Below are 20,798 nucleotides of genomic sequence, written 5' to 3' on the forward strand. Positions count from 1 at the left end.
TCACCCTCCAGTTCCACGTCAATCACACGTCACGCTGCTGCGCGCGCATCTCTGCCATGTATTTCTGCTGACACTGCAGGATTCTTCTATGGATCCACCCACCTGTGATACGTTTCATGTGACGTTGTCTAGCACACACCTCCGTGTACGCCCTCATGCACGCCTTCTGTTACGCCTCTTTATTACGTACATGTGTTCTTATCTCGTTTCTCTCAGCTGTTACGCCTTCTGCATCTATCACTACTGTAATGCATTGACTATATATATGATGTTCTGTTAATAAAGCATTGTACATGTCCATGTCCATTCCCTTCCTGAACCCTTGTGGTGATGGAACATGATACCTGGTTCGAACCAATTCCTTTTTAAGGAATAAAACCTTCATAAAACTCAGATGCCACGGACTCTGCCTCTTATTTTTGACTGAGTTATTCTTATTGAACTTTACCGCATAAATTAAGTATAGGTAATTTAAATTTACCACATAATTGGCGCCCGAATAGGGACTCCTCCCCCACCTTATGCGCCGGCGGTGCGTTGCAGGCCTAGCCCCCTGCCACAGCCGGACGGACAACTACGCGTACCCGCAGGATTTCCTGTATCTCCCTTAGGCCAACGGAGGTGACTGAGGCTGCGATCGACACCCAGACGAGGCGGTGAGGAGTGCGGAGGATCCCGCCAGAGCCTAGCTGAGAGAGCAAAGTCCGAGGTATTCAGAGGCCCACCAGTTCCGAAGTTCCGAAGTGCCTACGTCACGAGTCGAGTCGAGTCCAGTCCGGTCCAGTCCAGTGTTGAGTTTCCGAGGCCTTCCGTTCCGTGCTTCCCGGTGAGTACCGTTGCTGGGGACGCATCTAGACGGGTGCATTAATTTGTGCCCGGTCAAGACGGGTTTGGGTACACAGACCCGGTCTGCACTGTTTAGCGGTGTATCTGTACTGTTTAGCAGTATATCGAGTATGCAGGTAGCTAGTTTTATTCTAGTTATTGTTGTTCATTTCCAAAATGTTTAAATGTGTTTTAATGTCGTGGAATGAGTGATTGTTCGATCTACATTATCGTGTATATTGTATTAGTTGTGCCCAAGTCCGAGTAAGTATCAAGTACCAAGTAGCACGGCTGAAACATGCCGCTGTTCTCTAAACTAAGACAGATAGGAACTAGAAAAGGGATACTAGAGGAAGCTGTTCCCATTCCACCCAGGGACACTCCAGGGTATTTTATGTACCACAAACACGGCCTAGATGCTGTATTATATCTCGATTTGTGGGTGGATTACACCAAAGATCTAGCAGAGAATCAGAGATGGCCCGCTACTGGGACATGGGATGCCGAGTGCATCATGAGAGTAGAAGAAGCATTATGGAAAAAGAAAGCCAGACAGTCACAGAAAGATGCCATTGAATTATGGCGTAAAGAATCACACAGACGTACAGAGAAAGAATTCAGAAAAGCAGAAAAACATAGAGAGGATTCAGACAAAGCCCGAGAAAATGTATTAGTTGAGGAGGGGATACGAGTAAAAGCAGAACAAGTAGACCGACAACGAAACACTCTTGTGAATGGTATGTATCCTCTTCTGGCCGAGGGTTTACCTAAGGCCACTCCGGAAATACCGAAGGATCTGCCCCCTCCATTGCTCCCGACTAAAGTATGTCACAAGACCACAAAAGACATTTTCCTTTCTTCCTATCTAGACGATGTAGCTCCCTCATATACTTCTGCATCTGCTCATGTACCCGTACCACCTGCTCCTGCTGACATCTCCCTACCCCTACAGCATCAGCTCCCAGGTCCGCAACTGCAGTTTCCTCCAGGCCCGCTGCCCGCACCTGCTCCCGTTGTTCCCCCCGGTATTCAACATCTGCATCCATCAAATCCTTTTGGGACTGGCGTGGCCCAGGACCCACCCCAGCTACAGCAAGTACAGTTAGGTTATGCTCAAGCCTCCGGTTCAGGAGGTGCTACGGGAGGTTATCAAACACCCCCCCCAGATACACCGAATTACGATGAGAGATTTAGCAAAGGCACGGACACCGAAAGGCGTTCCGGCCGAACTACTTAGAAGAGAGCTCACAGACTGCAGATATGACCCAGTGCCTGGTACGTCAGGCCCCATGTTACTAGCGTCCCTACGTTTGAGACGCGTTACAGACTATTTAATGTTACTACCAGGAATGCCAGAACATCTAGACAAATTGTACGATTTTATTAGAACAGGAGAAGGGCCGGAGTCTGTTGCTGAAGCCATGTCACGTCAGAAAGTTGAGACTAAAGGTTTGATAATGCGATTTTTGGTTAATTGCTTAATAAGAGAACACGATCAGGCAGGTTTTCCGCAAAGTGAGATGGATAGACTGATTAGATGGAGCCAGAATATGTCGGAGGGCAAACATGATAAGGAAAACCAAGTACATCATATGGTTAGAAAAGTCCGTAAAGAAATAATAGAAATACATGCCCAGCGAGCACCTGACGAAGATCTTGAATTAGACGATCCAACTTCCTCGCAAGAGGAGGAGGAAACAGAGGATCTAGCAGAAACTTCGCAACAGTCAAACAAAGGGACAATAGCATATGTAGGTAAGGGAAAATACCTTAAGAAAAGAATACGTCCAGAAAGCAAGAGACTTTTTCTCTCTGCTATATCAAATCCGAAATCTCCTGAACATATGTTTCAGGCTACCGATAAAATACTTCAAGAACGAATGGGGTACCATGTACTCGATTCCATGGATGAACAAGAATTGGCCAGGTCAGCAGTACAATGGGCTGACAATTCTGATAAGTATAGCGATGACGCCTTAGCGCAGACCTTTTTGAACCTTTCCCCTGATGAACAGAAATTAGCTGGAATATACATGATTCAGCATCTCATTACGTTGTTCAAAGGCCAACATTCTGATCCAGGTCCCCTACCTGATATTTTAATAGAGCTACTCTCGAATAGATGGAGAGGTCTAGGTACCGACTTAATTAAAGTAATTCTAGAGCATCGACACAGGTATAGTGTTTTTCTGAATACACAGTTTGTTCCAGCTCCACCCGTAGAAAGAAAAATGTATTATATAGACAGACAGAATCCCTTGCGAGAAGTGCATCCAGTTAGGAATGATGATAATACCTTTAGACGTGTGTTTGTGTACACGGCCATAACAAAAATGGAACTATTAGAAATGAAGAAACTAGTGCCTAGTCACGATAAAGACCCTGCAGGTTTTCACCGTGAAATAAAAGACATGTTACTCATGGGTGATTATACCTATCCCGACATCATGAAAATATTAAAAGTATTACTGCCTGCCGGTATTTACGAGAAACTGAAAGAAAAAGAATGGGAGGTGGGAGAGCAAAAGATTGATTGGGCTGCATTAGAGAACGAAGAAAATACTCGAACCCCAGGCCTAGGGCTTGGGGACAAAACTAAAGCATTACCTGGATTGTTAGTACAAGTATTGCCACGTTTGTTAGCAAAGAAAAAGGAGGACTGGGATGCAATCTCAGCCTGCAAACAGAAACCCGATGAAGACACTAGTGATTTTTATTCCCGATTTGAGAAATGTTTTATTATTAATAGTGGCCTGAAAGCAAGTAGCGAGTCATATCCACATCTTTTTGTATCCAAATTGGTCGAAAATTCCCTGCCCCAAGTTAAGAATCGTGTTCTGAAAGTCGAGAGCACATGGCAAGCAAACACGCCTTCCCAAATGTTACAAATGTTACAGTACCACCAGAACAGAATTAGAGAAGAACATGATCACGAACAAAGACGTATGAAAGATACTAAAATGAAAATGTTAGTTGCTCAGTCAGTTCCAGCTGACGGTCAGAAAAAGGGTATGACACAGTCCAGAAATTCAGCAGCTCCTGTTAAAGGGATATGCAACTATTGTAAACAGCCAGGTCACTATATAAACGATTGTGCAGTATTGAAACACAATATAGCTACGGGTAAAACTAAAGAAAGACCGCATCCTCCTAGACAGGACCAGGCCCAACAACAAGTATCACAGAATATCCAGCCTATGCAAGCTTCACAACAGACAGTACAGACCGTAGCAGTACCACAGCCACAGCCCATTGCCGCAACACAACATGCAGCGCAACAGATGTACCAGTATGCACAAACAGATTATCCCGATTATCAGCGATACACATGAAACAGCCTAGAGAGGGAAGTTGGCTTGCCCCTTATTGAGGTTCCTGTAGATCAAGAGGGTCCTTACGTACATAGCCAAGTGTTAGGAAAAGATAGAAAGTTTTTGATTGATACAGGGGCAAGCAGAACAACGATAAGTCATGACGAGGTTCCAGGGGCACCCCTCTCAGGCTCCCAGAATGTTTCCCTTGGATTTTCAGGCAAACCTATTGTGAATGAAGTATCGAAACCAGTACCACTTTTAGTTGGTCCGTTGTCTCGCACTACAGATTTGTTATTAACGAAATCATGTCCAGAAAACTTGTTAGGTATCAAGACACTGAAAGCTCTAGGAGCTGTTATTTGCTGTTCTCCGGAAGGAGTAAGATTGTTCTTACGTGACTTTAAGGGTCACTATGTGTTGAGAGATATTGATCCCAGATTACAGAATGTTCCTGCACATTTATGGGCACAAGGCCCCACTGATGTAGGTTGTATGCACATTACACCATATCGAGTCACACTCAGGCCAGGAGTAGTCTTACCACGAATCCGACAATACAAGTTACCTCCAGATGCTGTAGCGGCTTTACTGAAAATCATTGACGAGCTCATTGCACAAAGAGTGGTTGTAGAAACCGACTCGAATCTATGTAACTCCCCCATCATTCCAATTCTTAAACGTACTGATCCAAATGCACCTCCAGTTTATCGATTAGTTATCGATTTGCGCGAATTGAATAAATGCATCGTACCACAGTATCCCGTGGTTCCAGATATTTCATCTCTATTGACTGCCATTGATTCCGAAGCAACGTTCTTTACTGTAATTGATCTGAAGAACGCCTTCTTTAGTGTACCAATTGATCCAGAAAGCCAATACCTTTTCGGATTCTGTTTAAATGGTCGAAGCTTCAAATTTGCACGCGCACCTCAAGGATTCACAGAAAGCCCCAGCATCTATAGCCAAGCACTGAAAAGACAACTAGACAGTATACACATGCCTGACAACACTGCCCTGTTACAGTATGTCGATGATCTACTGATCACCGCCCGCAGCGAACCTGAATGTGAGCAAGCGTCACTGACGGTTTTGCATTTCCTGGCAGACAAGGGACACAAAGTGTCCCCTTCGAAGCTGCAATTCTGTGTTCAGCAAGTGGTTTACCTTGGGCACTTGCTGTCCAAAGGGGGGAGACAGCTAACACCTGACCGCATTCAGTTAATTGTAAACATGTCACAGCCCAAGACACAAAAGGAGGTACGAGCCTTTATAGGCCTCACTTCTTACTGTAGACAATGGATCCCTCAGTATGCATTTCTAGCGAAACCACTCATACAGTTGACAACCCAGGAGGCAGCGACATCGACTGCCCTCCCTTGGACTCAGGAACACACACAAGCTTTTGACGACTTAAAGAAAGCCTTATGTCAAGCACCAGTTCTAGCGACACCATGTTACAGCAAGCCTTTTACACTTTTTGTCACAGAACGTGAAGGTATCGCATTGTCAGTACTCACTCAGGATCAAGCAGGTTCACACAAACCGTGTGCTTATTTTTCTAGTACATTGGATCCAATAGCCCAGGCTCTGCCTGCGTGCTTGAAATCAGTAGCAGCAACAGCCCTAGCAATCAGACAAAGTGATTCCATAGTGTTAGGACATCGATTGACAGTACAAGTTCCACACTCCGTGGAAGTTCTTTTAAACCGAACACAGACCCAGCACTTGACCATAGCGTGACTGACAGGTTATGAGTTGACATTGTTTCAGCCACACATAGAAATCAGACGTTGCAACACATTGAACCCTGCTACACTTTTGCCATTAAGTGAGACAGACCCATTGGCACATGATTGTATTGAAGTCATTACCATTACGACGAAACCCAGACAAGACTTGACAGACACCGCATTACCAAATCCAGACCTGACACTTTATGTGGATGGTTCATGCATGAGAACAAGTAGAGGAGAATTAGTGGCCGCCTATGCAGTCACGACAGAAACTGAAGTGATAGAAACGAATTGTATTGACACCCTGTCGGCTCAAGCAGCAGAGCTCATCGCTCTGACTCAAGCCTGTATTCAAGCAAAGAACAAGAGAGTTAACATATACACAGATTCACGATATGCATTCGGAGTCGTACACAACTTCGGTGTACTATGGCGAGAGAGAGGTTTCTTGACCTCTCACGGAGCCAAAATTCAACACGGTCCCCTCATTCAAACTCTGTTAGATGCAATACATCTGCCTACAGCAATATCCATCATGAAGTGCAAGGCACATACAAAAGTCACAGATACAATTTCCCAGGGTAACGACCTGGCAGACCGAACAGCCAAGCATACAGCTCAGACTCAGACTCACGCAACTGATCTGACAAAGACAATAGTCCAGACACCGACACATTGTATGACAGTTAAGGATCCCGCCCTAGATGTAATTGATATACAGACACATGCTACACCAGACGAAATCAAGAAATGGATTGAACTAGGAGGGGTCCAGACAGAACAGGGATGGATGACGAAGGGAAAATCTACATGGTTTCTCCCTGACTCTATGGTCCAAGTAATCATTAACACAGTACACAGTCCTGCACATTTAGGAGAAAAAGCCATGTTAGACAGTATTCAAAACCTCTGGTTCAATAAACATTTACGAGCAGCAGCCAAACAGAAAGTGCGTACTTGCATGATCTGTTGTCAGTTCAACCCAGGTAAAAGCATTCCCGTAGAGCAAGGTGGATTTCATCCTCCCGATCACCCTTTTGATGTCCTCCAGATGGATTATATCCAGATGGAACGTTGTCGAGGATTCAAATATGTCCTCGTAGTTGTATGTGCACTCTCCCGTTGGACAGAAGCATATCCAGTCCCAGATTACACTGATCCGACCACTGCCAAACAGCTGGTTTGTGAATTCTTCCACAGATATGGTTTGCCCCGCATCGTATACTCCGATAACGGTCAGCCATTCTCGTCCGAGCTTATGAAGCAGGTATCTCTCCTGCTCGGCTATCAATGGAAGTTCCACTGTGTCCGACATCCCGAGGCAGCAGGCCTCGTGGAACGTCATAATCAGACTCTGAAAATTCGTCTTGCCAAGATCTGTAGAGAGAAAGGGGTTGACTGGATAGTAGCTTTGCCAGTCGCACTCTTTTATATGAGAATGGTCGCACACTCCAGAACAGGGCTATCCCCGTACGAGGTGGTCTTTGGTAGGCCACCGAATATGTGGGGGACGCCTCTGCCTCGCAAAATCACTGATGTTGACTGTAACATGCTGACAGATTACCTTGCTTCTTTGATGTCTGCACTACAATCATGTTGTTCACAGGTTGCTGCAGCCTTTCCCGACAACACCGAGGTGAAGCCACATGAGGTTGTTCCGGGGGACCTCGTCTTCATAAGGAACTTTGACAGGAGAAGTCCGCTGGAGCCCCGTTGGCAAGCGCCGAAGCTAGTACTTTTAACCACAAGGACCGCGATTAAAGTCGAGGGCCGCAAGGGCTGGCTTCACTCGAGTCATATCAAAAAATACCATGGACTACCGCCAGATCTAGCCTCTCAGCCCTGCCCTCCTCCACAGACTGACTCAAAACTCCCCCTGGTTGAGAAAACTTCTTCTCAAGAATATAAATTAAAATTGAGGTCTAGCAAGTCAGACAGTTTAATTGTTTAAGTCCTCCCCTAGGTGAATCGGTTAGACAAGTTTCTGACATGTATCCCCTAGACCCTAACAGAGAGAGAGATAGACAGAAACAGCTCAAGAAACGTGAATATTGTAAATCACTTCGCAGTCACTGTATTGTGACACTATTGGTTATGTTTTTTCTGAGTCTTTTGATTATTGCTGCAAGTATACTGTTACATATTGTTGTAAATTAGCATAAATGGGTTAGCGTTAGCAGAAGCCATTTTGCATTTAGAAGTTATCTTATCCGCTTTTTAGAAGCCATTTTAGTTTCTGGAGGCCATCTTGGCTACCATGTGCTGCCATGTTCTCACTATCTGTATTGTCCTACCTTCCTTTTAGCTGCGCCTGAAGTCTGCCTAGTAACAGGATATATTTAGCCTCCTCCACTTCCACGCATGCTCAGAAATGCCTGGTAGAGTCTGCATCTGTTACTGATTAAGTTTTACATAGGAATGTGTTCACTACGTTCTGAAACTGTTAGCTCCTCCCACTTGGTTCCACATGTCCTTATTAGGTATTCCTTGTGTGCTCACAGGAATACAAGACTGCCCCCTTTTATGTATGCTTACTGTGTAAGTCTGAAAATATATATAAGGCGTCAGCCTTCTGACTTCCTCAGACTGCCTCATTCATTTGTCATGGCTTTTGGGCGACGCAGCCTCACCTCACATGAGTGTAATAAATTGTCCTTTGATATTTCAGAGTTCTGTGCCAGCCTCTTATTGCTTTTAAAGGACTCCAAGGTTTTTGAATTCCACAATTGGCGACCGCGACGAAGGGACTCATCAGAGAGGTGACAATCTGGAGGAGTGATCAACTTGCCAGGAGGCAGAAAACTGCTGAGCAGCATGGGACTGGTTTCTGCAAGGAGGTATGCTGTGCACGGCGCGCTTCTGCTGATTTCTTGTGTCTGCAGCTCGGTGTGTTTTCTGCCCTTCCCGACCTCTGGTCCTCCCAAGGATGTCACCCCCCTGACTGAGAACACTTTTGGCGTGAGTATTAAAATGTAACATAAAAAGATAGACTGTTAGATAAGACTTGGCAGTTAGAATTTGGACAGCTTATGTTTGGTAAAAGTAATTTTGCGGCGCCTGTTCTACGTTTTGAATGCCTTTGTATGGTAAGGTAGTCTTAGGAACGCTTACTGTGGCATATTTTGAATTTGTGATAGACTTGTCTACTTTGAATTGTGTGTGATCTTCGAAGAATATGATATGAATATGATTTGATGTGATTTGATTTGATATGTATGTGTTGCAACTCATATAGGCAGGTAATGCGAGGATATTTCCTGCACCTTTGATAGTAGTGTATACTCTGCACTATTTTTTGGCATGCCTGTTGTCCTTGGTTAAGCTCACATGTTAAAATGTGTTGCTTCTGTGAAAGGTACCATAATGTGATGTGAAGTAAATGAGCCGGCTTCCCTTAGAAGGGATACCTAAATAGGTTTAGGTGTGAAAACATATTTCTTCCTTGGTGATATTGTATCCTCAGGGAACTAAAATATGGCCATAATACATGTAAGGATCCTTTTGTTCTGTGCACTTTTATGAATCGGGAATGCAGAGCGATTCTTTGGTGCTCTGCCAGTTAAAACTTGTGAGTTGAAACATCATTGCCAAACATTCCTTGTAAATATGACGTACAACTAGCATTTACAAATTGGTTTGGTTTACGATCTGTTTGTGGCTTGTTTTTGTTTCAGTCCTATGTATTGATCTGTGGGTTCCATGTGTGTTTAAATGTGGGGTTTCTGTTCTTGTTAGTGTAATTTCTGCTTGTGAATAGCGTTGGCACGAATTTATGAAATACATGCCTTAAGCGCTGTATTGTGTGTCCTGTATGTTTGAAATATTTCTGTTTCTGTGTGAAATGAGCTCAATGCGTGATTGTGGATTTCTTGATGTTTTCAGTCTGTTAAGGAAAATGTTGCATTAATTGATATTAGGTGAAAATTAAATAAGAATGCAGTAATTTGCCATGTTACCTGCAAAAATCGCTATATGTTGCTTTTTAAATTAAAATGTTAAATGCTTAAAATAGATAAAGTTAAAATTTACATTCACTAGGAACATGAAAAGGCCTCAAAATTAAATTGTGTGTTCTGTAGGGGAAAACAAATTTGAAGCCCTCCTTTGCTTACATGCATTTTCATACATGTAAAATGTTAAAGTTTCAGCTAACAGTGAATTTTTGCTACGTTTAAATGTATTTCGTGGCACACACACTTCTAAAAAATGTCTGTTTCCTGAAAGCTCCAGGGTCAGCTTCGTGCAGGCCATTTCCTGCCTTGAGAACAGCATGTGTTGTTTTTGAAGGGCAATAAAAGACACTGGAATGTTTATTCAGGCCAGGGACTAGCTGGTAGTTTTAACACGGGCTGAATTTAGGAACTCAGAATAAGAGTTTTAAAGGGTTACAAAAGTAAGTTGCATTATTTTATATCACAGGAAGGCATTTCAATTGAGGGTTGTTCTCTGTTTTTTTTTAAACACAGTAAAATGAAAAGGGGGTTTATCTCTGGTGATGTTGCTCAATGTCCTCTTTTAAATTTTGGTGCGAAAAATCTGCCATGTTTTCAGTAAGGCTTCTGCGCATAGGCTCCTACATGACTGCATCTAAATTGATAGGCAAAAAGATGCAGTTTGGGTTTTAAATGTGGTTTTAGCAATTCAGATTGGGTTTGAGGGAAAAAAAATAATAAAGAAATGAATAAATTCTTAAACATGGAAAAATTATTTGAAAAAAATATGTGTCTTTCAAAATCGTTTTTGGATATTCATAAAGCTTAATACTCATACTATGACCTCCTAAAATTAAAATGTGCTTAAAGTACTGTGTGACTACTTAAATAGGACATTCGCATGTTAAGGGTTTACTTGGCGCAGGCTGAAAGCTCATTTTTCTAAGTCATTACATGCGAGATACTTCATGTTTACTCTTTGTAATTTGTAAAGCACATTCTGGGGTTGATTAATATGTAATGCAAGTGTAGGGTTTTCATTTTTATGTACCCCACAGTCAAAAGTCGAAATTTAGTTAAAATTGACTTTTTAACAAGCATTCTAGTCATTTTCCATAGCATTGCAGAGTTTTTGGCTTTCAGTAAAATGCATATTTGTGTATATTACAAACTGTGGGTTGTTATTAGTCGAGGTTGTTCTTCATAGCTCAGTGACCTATTGTGCCTGGTGCAGAGGGTTATGTTTAATATCAGGATTAAAAACTCAGATTTCGGCAGGGCCTATTCTGTCTTTTATCTTTTTAGAGTTGATAACTGGGTACCCTTGTATAGAGTGGTAGCAAACATTTAATATAATGCTGGTATGCTCTGTTGTCATGTTCTGCAAATTGTTCACAGTAAATGTTTTACTAAATGCATTTTATCCCTGAAAGAAGTCATTTATATAACATGTGTTTTTCAACAGGGTTGATCTTGTAGCTTAGAATGAGTGGGGAATGGTTACTGGCTTTGTCGGTTTAAGGGACGAAATAGGATCTAGGGCATGAGAGGACCGCACGGTACGCCTGGCAGAATTTGACCTTAAGGTCAGTGAGAAGGGGGTTTAGGAGTAAGTAAGTGAACAGATGGAGCAACGACTGCTTGGTGAAAAGCTTCTCTGATTAGCAGAATTTCAAGCTTGCACATTAGATGGGTTACATGAGGGTTTTTGTTTTTGAGAAGTGCATTCTTGACCAGCCTTAAAGAAAGGAAAAAAGCAGGCCCTCAGGGGCTTTGGGGAGAGGGGGGACCATGAGGGGCTTGCAGGCTCCCAGGGCTATGAAGGGCCGCAGGCTCCCAGGGCCATGAGGGGCCGCAGGCTCTCAGGGCTTGAGGGCAGGGGGTCTGAAGGGGCCACATGGAAAGGCTGGTGCAAGGGATGCAGTGTGTCTGTGAAACCGTTTTACAGTCAATATGAAAGTGGGTTAGCATGTTTTAAAAGAAGGATGGGTGGTTAACAGTTGAGATTTACTCTGTTATGCGCTGTGTTAGTAGTATGTTGAAAAGAGATGGGTTTTTATTATGATTTCTTTGAAATGAAATGTGTGTTTTTTCATGATTTTACAATTTTTCCCTTATGAATGGTTCTTGCTCATCCTATGGGTCACAAGCGAAACTGTAAGTTGTATTTGCCAGTTTTGATAACCAGCAACTGGTGATAACCTGGCAAAAAGCGGGGTGTGAGTTAAATGAAAGCGTAATTTTGGTGTAATTTTTGATTTTGACAAATTAAGCTGGCCTGGATTCTGGGTTTTGGGTTGCATGCATGCACGCGTTTCTGCTTGATTACAAGTACCATTGTGCTTTGTTTATGCTTTTTGCGCTTATTATACTGCATGTATATTTGATGGCTTGATCATGATGTTGTTTTGTTTTATTAGCTGCTTTTTGATATTATTACAAATTTGCCTGAGTTGTGAAGAGACATGTATGACGGTATGTGTCGCTCTACACCACGTGGTTAATATCTGCGTTTATACTAAATTTCACAGATATGATATTTGCATACTGTGATCATGAGAATACATTCGCCTCACCAGTGGATGTTAAAATTTGACAATAATAGTATTGAGGTAAAATAAAAGAGATATACAGGAAGCCACAATACAGATACTGCCCTTTCTCCCTTAAGGAACAGGCAGGCCTAGATTTATATACATATCCTTGATTGGACCTAAGGATGCAATTATAGATTTGTGGCTCTTGTTAAAAGGTGACCTAACTTTTTCATTTTTTCTACATTTTTCATTTTTTCCCTTGAAGGAGGAACTGGACAATTAACTGAGATTACTGTTTATGGTGTAGCGCTTCTTCCCAGATGTTGCATTGTGTCCAGACTGCAGAGATGTAATAGGAACAACAACATTATGCATAATTCCCTTTAGTATGACCTGACCAGACTGTTTCTTTCTCTTTAGACTTTTTCTTTAGGCCTATATTTTTGATACTTTCCAGTCTGACTGTCAGCTTAGTGATAGACTGGTTAACTGATTTAATAATATAATAAGAAAAGCTTTCTCATCTCAATAGGAGACACTGTATGTTCATTCTTGAATGTGGGAAAAATGTAATGCCCATTCTAATTAGGTTCTCAGTTATTTTAGCTGCTGTTTTAATGTTTGATGGACCACATGTGTTCTAATAATGGAAAAATTAGGAGTTTGTACTCTTGTTTTTTCTCTGTTTTCACATTTTTGATAAATTAGCCATTGTCTGAATGCCCCTGACCATCTCTTATGTGATTTCGTTTTTGAAATGTTTTAGGTGAGGGATTTAGGAACACTTACATTTTCTCATTTAGGAAAATGTTTACCCATTAGATGATGCCCCTATATGTAAGGACTTCCACTCAGATAAAATGTTTATGTAATTGTCTACCCTTAGATGATAGAAGACATGCTCTCATATGGAAGCACAATTGAAGAGGCTAGAGTCATTGTTTTGCCTTCTACGAGAATGATAGTGTATTTTAGATTATGATAGTCTCATGGTGTATGACCCCTCTCTTGAAGATTGTAGGGTAACTGATTGCAATCCCCTTGTTAAATATTGAATTGTTTTTGTACAACAATTGAAGGAAACTAACAATTGTGTCATATTTTCTACATTGTTAGGTTCTGCAGGATTCTCCAGAGTCAAAGGGAGAGTGACACCTGCAGAACGAATGACAAAGATGAATTCGAATTCCTATCCCTGACAGCCATAGATAAAAGCAGGAAGTTTTGGTTTATAGTCCCAGCACCCAGTAAGGAATCTGCACGCCATCAATGGTATACCCTAGTTCTTTGTTCACTCTACTGCCCAGCGTTCCACGACAGAAGAAAAGGAGTCCCTTTGGTTTTGCAACAGAATTTGAATTGAAAAAAAAAAAGCGCAAAAAGGTACCTGTTATGTACTGGCAACCTCTGACAGTGTACAGCCCCTTGAGCCCTTGGCCTAAGTTTTGGCCTGAACCCCTTGAGTCCTTTGGTCTGTGTCTTGGCCTGAGCCTTGGTCTAAGTTGGCCACACCGTTCCCTTTTTCATCTTTGCTCCAACGAAAAAGAAATGAAATGGAGAATTCGAGATTGGCGAGAGGCACTATCTTATGGTGCCCATGAACGAGCAGCTTGAGCGTCCTCTGACACCGAACAAGGAGTGTTGGAGTTTGAAAGTGCTGCTGATTTGCTAAAGGAGTTTTCTTGACAGTGCTTGGATCTGCACGAGATGCTTTGTGCCCTTGATCACGAAGAGCACGTCATTTGTAGTGTCTGCCGTAGTGTCTGCCGCAGATGAGAGACACTGGTGCACTGCCCTTGTGAACTTGAGACTTTTGACTGAACTATGAGTGTTTGCCAAAAAGGGCACTCCAACGGATGCTGAGATACATTTCTATGGAAGGCCTGAAATGATGAGGCCCTTGCAGCGATGGATGAAGAGATTCGATGAGCAATAAAAGTCTGCCAGAGAGACTTGGAATTGGACTCTGGGCATAAGTCGTGGTTATAGAAGTGATTCCTGAAATGTTGAGATTCTGGGTGTTGTGGAATTAATTTTTATTGTTTTGCCTGCAGTACTTTAGAGTAGTATTCTTTTTAGCACAGGTAGAATAGAAGTTCATTCTCTGTGGAAAAGTGTTCTTATCCCATTTGAGAGCATTGAAGGATTGCATTGCCACCATTTTACATGAGTATATAGTGTTTTCTGAAAGATTTTAGGATTTGCTATTGCTTAGGGTTGTGAAAATGCTAATTTTCTCTGTAATAGTGGTCATTATTTCCTCCTACTGTTTGTATGTATGCTTACGACCTAATGTCCCGTTCTTTAGTATTCCTGGTCATCCCCTTGCTGAAATGTTTAGAATGGAAATGGTTATCTAGCAATGAATTAGAAAATTGATGAAATTATGTTCAAATTAATGAGCACCTGTTTTCCATGTTCCTACTGAATAATACGAATGTCTTCAGCAAACGCTAAAACGGCCGTCTGTTGTAAATTAGCATAAATGGGTTAGCGTTAGCAGAAGCCATTTTGCATTTAGAAGTTATCTTATCCGCTTTTTAGAAGCCATTTTAGTTTCTGGAGGCCATCTTGGCTTCCATGTGCTGCCATGTGCTCACTATCTGTATTGTCCTACCTTCCTTTTAGCTGCGCCTGAAGTCTGCCTAGTAACAGGATATATTTAGCCTCCTCCACTTCCACGCATGCTCAGAAATGCCTGGTAGAGTCTGCATCTGTTACTGATTAAGTTTTACATAGGAATGTGTTCACTACGTTCTGAAACTGTTAGCTCCTCCCACTTGGTTCCACATGTCCTTATTAGGTATTCCTTGTGTGCTCACAGGAATACAAGACTGCCCCCTTTTATGTATGCTTACTGTGTAAGTCTGAAAATGTATATAAGGCGTCAGCCTTCTGACTTCCTCAGACTGCCTCATTCATTTGTCATGGCTTTTGGGCGACGCAGCCTCACCTCACATGAGTGTAATAAATTGTCCTTTGATATTTCAGAGTTCTGTGCCAGCCTCTTATTGCTTTTAAAGGACTCCAAGGTTTTTGAATTCCACAATATATACTATCCTATTTTCAAGCGTGCACATTCTCCCTTCAATGTCACTGCCGAGCACTCTTTCAGTGAACTGCCCCCGCATGAGTTATCTTACCGACTTGCGCTGCGCAACAACACATTCATTAGTATGTTACATCATTCCCATCAGACCAGCAATGCTACCAATTGTTGGATATGTGGCCGACTCCCTCCCTATCAGAAATACAAGGGAGTTCTGCCCCTCTTCCCGTACCCGTTCACACACAATGGTTCCTGTGGTGCATGGTTTAGTTTAATTAATTCCTTAGATTCTGATTCCGTAGTCTACCAGGGCAATTGGGTATGGGGAAATCTGAACACAGTTCTGCATAAAGTATGTTTCCCTGACAAGGAGGGTCTTCCAAAAAGGACAGGGACTGATCTAGAAAATGAAGTATATGGATTAGGTAACTTTACACTTAACCTCATGATTCTAAATGTTGAATCCGAAACCGAACCAGTCTTGCCCGCTATGTCCGTACTACCAGTCAAAGGTGAATTATGTGTCAGAAAGAATGGTTCAGTACACCTGGGTCATAGTAAATGTACTACTGTGATCGAATTCAGTGACAGGGGCAAGTCTACGTTTAAAGCTTCCCGTCATTCCTACTTCATTTGTGGTCATACCGCATATATACGCTTACCTCTAGATTGGGATGGCACCTGCTACATTGCATTCCTTCTGCCACCTGTTTTCCTAGCCCCTCCTGATTACCATAGGGACACACATCTAGTACACAATAGACCACAGAGAGATCTCCCGATGGTCGACTACACTGAAACGGCATGGGAACAATACACAGACTTCAATAAAGGTTTCTTCCCCTACTTAGGTGCTGTCTTTAATAGTAAATTGATACGAAAATTAACCAGAACCCTCGAAGCAGTAGTGAATGAAACTACTTCCGCCCTAGGTAACTTAACAGAGGAGCAGTCTGCTATGCGGATTGTTGTTCTTCAAAATCGTCTTGTCCTTGACGTCATCCTGGCCGATAGGGGCGGAGCTTGTAGAGTCATCGGATCGAGCTGCTGTGTTTTCATTCCAGAAAACGCGCCATCAGTATATAGAGCCATAACTCGTCTTCACAAGATTGCAAGTCAGATACACCAGAATCCAGGCACCTGGACTTGGTCCGGTTGGTTCTGGAGCGTGTTGTCAGCCTGGGGATGGAAGGTCCTATCCTTCCTAGGTATTGCCCTTCTCATAGTATTCAGTTGCTGTCTATGTCTACAATGTGGGCCAAAGATTTGCGGCTTGTGCGCCACATCATGTATTCCTCATTCAAGTCCACATTCAAAACACCGTAAGAAGAAAGAAGAGCAAATGATGTTACATGAACAGATTGATAGATTAATGAGGATTGATATATCATGAAGGGTCCGTAGGGGACAAGGAGGGAATGAGGTAATATGAATTTTCATGGTCAATTCTGTCCCCTAACGTAGACCCCAACGGCTCCATGTACGTGCTTCAAGTACATGTATGTTCCCTCCACTTCCAGCTATGAAGACGCAAATACATTTGCGTCCAACGTTAACATGTCCTCTTTCAGATCCACCATGAATGGGTCGGATATTCGGTTCCTAAGTGTGCCTTGCCAACGTCTTTACATGGTGCACTTTCATGTTTTACTAGCTCTGCCATCGAGCCCTTTCTGCCTTCTGTTTCTGAAAACTACAGTCTGCTGCTTCCTGACCTCTGCCTTACTCCCTGTGCGGCGAGCGGTGCCTGGCTCGGCCTGCTTGCCTGCCAAGGCTGTATCCAGCCTTCAAGTTATCTGCTCCGCTCCTCGAAAATACATTCCTGTCTAGTAGTTTAGGAAAACATCCTTCCCAGCTGCAGAGCAAAGGGCCCGGCCTCACTGTCTCCATGCAAGTAATTCATAGCTCCCGTTACCATGGTAGGCCCATGGCCCCTCGCATCTCATGTAGACACGTAGTCGCGTATGCACGCACTAGCAGTCAGTATAGAATAGCCTCTGCCCGAGAGACCTTTTCCTTCTAGATAATACAGTTCCTCAAACACAAGATATTAGATATGATTTGGGATTAGGTTGTTCTGACACCCCAGACTTCTGTCTCCTCATGTAGGGCTAAATGTCAAGTCCCCTTCACCCTCCAGTTCCACGTCAATCACACGTCACGCTGCTGCGCGCGCATCTCTGCCATGTATTTCTGCTGACACTGCAGGATTCTTCTATGGATCCACCCACCTGTGATACGTTTCATGTGACGTTGTCTAGCACACACCTCCGTGTACGCCCTCATGCACGCCTTCTGTTACGCCTCTTTATTACGTACATGTGTTCTTATCTCGTTTCTCTCAGCTGTTACACCTTCTGCATCTATCACTACTGTAATGCATTGACTATATATATGATGTTCTGTTAATAAAGCATTGTACATGTCCATGTCCATTCCCTTCCTTAACCCTTGTGGTGATGGAACATGATACCTGGTTCGAACCAATTCCTTTTTAAGGAATAAAACCTTCATAAAACTCAGATGCCACGGACTCTGCCTCTTATTTTTGACTGAGTTATTCTTATTGAACTTTACCGCATAAATTAAGTATAGGTAATTTAAATTTAACACAGGTGAAGTTGGACTTGGAGGGTGCAGGTGTAGTTGGAGGGTGGAGTTGGAGTTGGAGGGTGGAGTTGGAGGGTGGAGTTGGGGTTGGAGGGTGGAGTTGGAGGGTGTAGTTGGAGGGTGGAGTTGCAGGGTGGAGTTAAAGGATGGAGTTGGAGGGTGGAGTTCAAAGGTGGCGTGGGAGGGTGGAGTTGGAGGGTGGAGTTGGAGTTGGAGGGTAGAATTGTAGTTCAAGGGTGGAGTTGGAGTTCAAGGGTGGAGTTGGAGTTGGAGGGTGGAGTTGGAGTTGGAGGGTGGAGTCGGAGGGTAGAGTTGGAGGGTGGAGTCGGAGGGTAGAGTTGGAGGGTGGAGTTGGGGAGTGCAGTTGGAGTTGGAGGGTGGAGTTGGAGATGGAGGGTGGAGTTGGAGTGTGGAGTTGGAGGGTGGAGTTGGAGTTGGAGGGTGGATTTGGAGGGTGGAGTTGGAGTTAGAGTTGGAGATGGATGGTGGAGTTGGAGTTGAAGGGTGGAGTTGGAGGGTGGAGCTGGAGGGTGGAGTTGGAGGGTGGAGTTGGAGGGTGGAGGTGGAGTTGGAGGGTGGAGTTGGAGTTGGAGGGTGGATTTGGAGGGTGGAGTTGGAGGGTGGAGTTGGAGTTGGAGGGTGGAGTTGGAGTTGGAGGGTGGAGTTGGAGTTGGAGGGTGGAGTTGGAGTTAGAGGGTGGAGTTGGAGTTGGAGGTGATGTGGTGGTGTACCCGAGTGATGTGGTGGTGTACCCGAGTGATGTGGTGGTGTCCCCGAGTGATGTGGTGGTGTCCATGAGTGATGTGGTGGTGTTCCCAAGTGATGTGGTGGTGTCCCCAAGTGATGTGGTGGTGTCCCCGAGTGATGTGGTGGGTTACCCGAGTGATGTGGTGGTGTCCCCGAGTGATGTGGTGGTGTCCCTGAGTGATGTGGTGGAGGGTGGAGTTGAAAGGTGGAGTTGGAGGGTGGAGTTGGAGGGTGGAGTTGGAGGGTGGAGGTGGAGGGTGGAGGTGGAGTTGGAGCGTGGAGTTGGAGGGTAGAGTCGGAGGGTGGAGTTGGAGGGTGGAGTTGGAGGGTGAAGTTGGAGTTGGAGGGTGAAGGTGGAGTTGGAGGGTGGAGTTGGAGTTGGAGGGTGGAGTTGGAGGGTGGAGTTAGAGTGTGGAGTTGGAGGATGGAGTTGGTGGATGGAGTTGGAGGGCGGAGTTGGAGGGTGGAGTTGGAGGGTGGCATGGGAGGGTGGAGTTAGAGGGTGGAGTTGGAGGGTAGAGTTGAAGGGTAGAGTCGGAGGGTGGAGTTGGAGGGTGGAGGGTGGAGTTGGAGGGTGGAGTTGGAGTTGGAGGGTGAAGTTGGAGTTGGAGGGTGCAGGTGGAGTTGGAGGGTGGACTTGGAGGGTGGAGTTGGAGTTGGAGGGTAGAATTGTAGTACAAGGGTGGAGTCGGAGTTCAAGCGTGGAGTTGGAGTTGGAGGGTGGAGTTGGAGGGTGGAGTTGGAGGGTGGAGTTGGGGGGTGGAGTTAGAGGGTATAATTGGAGTTGGAGGGTGGAGTCGGAGGGTGGAGTTGGAGGGTGGAGTTGGAGTTCAAGGGTGGAGTTGGATTTCAAGGGTGGAGTTGGAGTTGGAGGGTGGAGTTGGAGGGTGGAGTTGGAGGGTGGATTTGGAGTTGAAGGGTGGAGTTGGAGGGTGGAGTTGGAGGATGGAGTTGGAGGGTGGAGTTAGAGGGTGGATTTGGAGTTGGAGGGTGGAGTTGGAGTGTGGAGTTGGTGGGTGGAGTTGGTGGGTGGAGTTGGAGTTGGAGGGTGGAGTTGAATGGTCGAGTTGGAGGGTGGAGTTGGAGGATGGAGTTGGAGTAGGAGGGTGGAGGGTGGAGTTAGAGGGTGGATGGTGGAGTTGGAGTTGGAGGGTGAAGTTGGAGTTGGAGGGTAGATCAGAGGGTAGAGTTGGAGGGTGGAGGGTGGAGTTGGAGGGTGGAGTTGGAGTTGGAGGGTGAAGTTGGAGTTGGAGGGTGCAGGTGTAGTTGGAGGGTGGAGTTGGAGGGTGGAGTTGGAGTTGGAGGGTAGAATTGTAGTTCAAGGGTGGAGTTGGAGTTCAAGGGTGGAGTTGGAGTTGGAGGGTGGAGTTGGAGTTGGAGGGTGGAGGGTGGAGTTGGAGTAGGAGGGTGGAGTTGGAGGGCGGTTTTGGAGGGTGGTGTTGGAGGGTGGAGTTGGAGGGTGGAGATGGAGGGTGGAGGTGGAGTTGGAGCGTGGAGTTGGAGGGTAGAGTCGGAGGGTGGAGTTGGAGGGTGGAGTTGGAGGGTGGAGGGTGGAGTTGGAGTTGGAGGGTGAAGTTGGAGTTAGAGGGTGAAGGGGTTTTGGAGGGTGGAGCTGGAGTTGGAGGGTGGAGTTGGAGTTGGAGTTGGACGGTGGAGTTGGAGTTGAAGGGTGGAGTTGGAGGGTGGAGTTGGAGGGTGGAGTTAGAGGGTAGAGTTGGAGGGTGGAGTTGGAGGGTGGAGTTGGAGTTGGAGGGTGGAGTTGGAGGGTGGAGTTGGAGTTGGAAGGTGGAGTTGGAGGATGGAGTTGGAGGGTGGTGTTGGAGGGTGGAGTTGGAGGGTGGAGTTGGAGGGTGGAGTTGGAGTTGGAGGGTGGAGTTGGAGTTGAATGGTGGAGTTGGAGGGTGGAGTTGGAGGGTGGAGTTGGAGGGTGGAGTTGGAGGGTGGCGTGGGAGGGTAGAGTTGGAGGGTGGAGTTGGAGGGTGGAGTTGGAGGGTAGAGTTGGAGGGTAGAGTCGAAGGGTAGAGTCGGAGGGTGGAGTTGGAGGGTGGAGG

The sequence above is a fragment of the Lissotriton vulgaris genome, chromosome 5 (assembly GCF_964263255.1).
Source record: "Lissotriton vulgaris chromosome 5, aLisVul1.2, whole genome shotgun sequence".
Classification (NCBI taxonomy): domain Eukaryota; kingdom Metazoa; phylum Chordata; class Amphibia; order Caudata; family Salamandridae; genus Lissotriton; species Lissotriton vulgaris.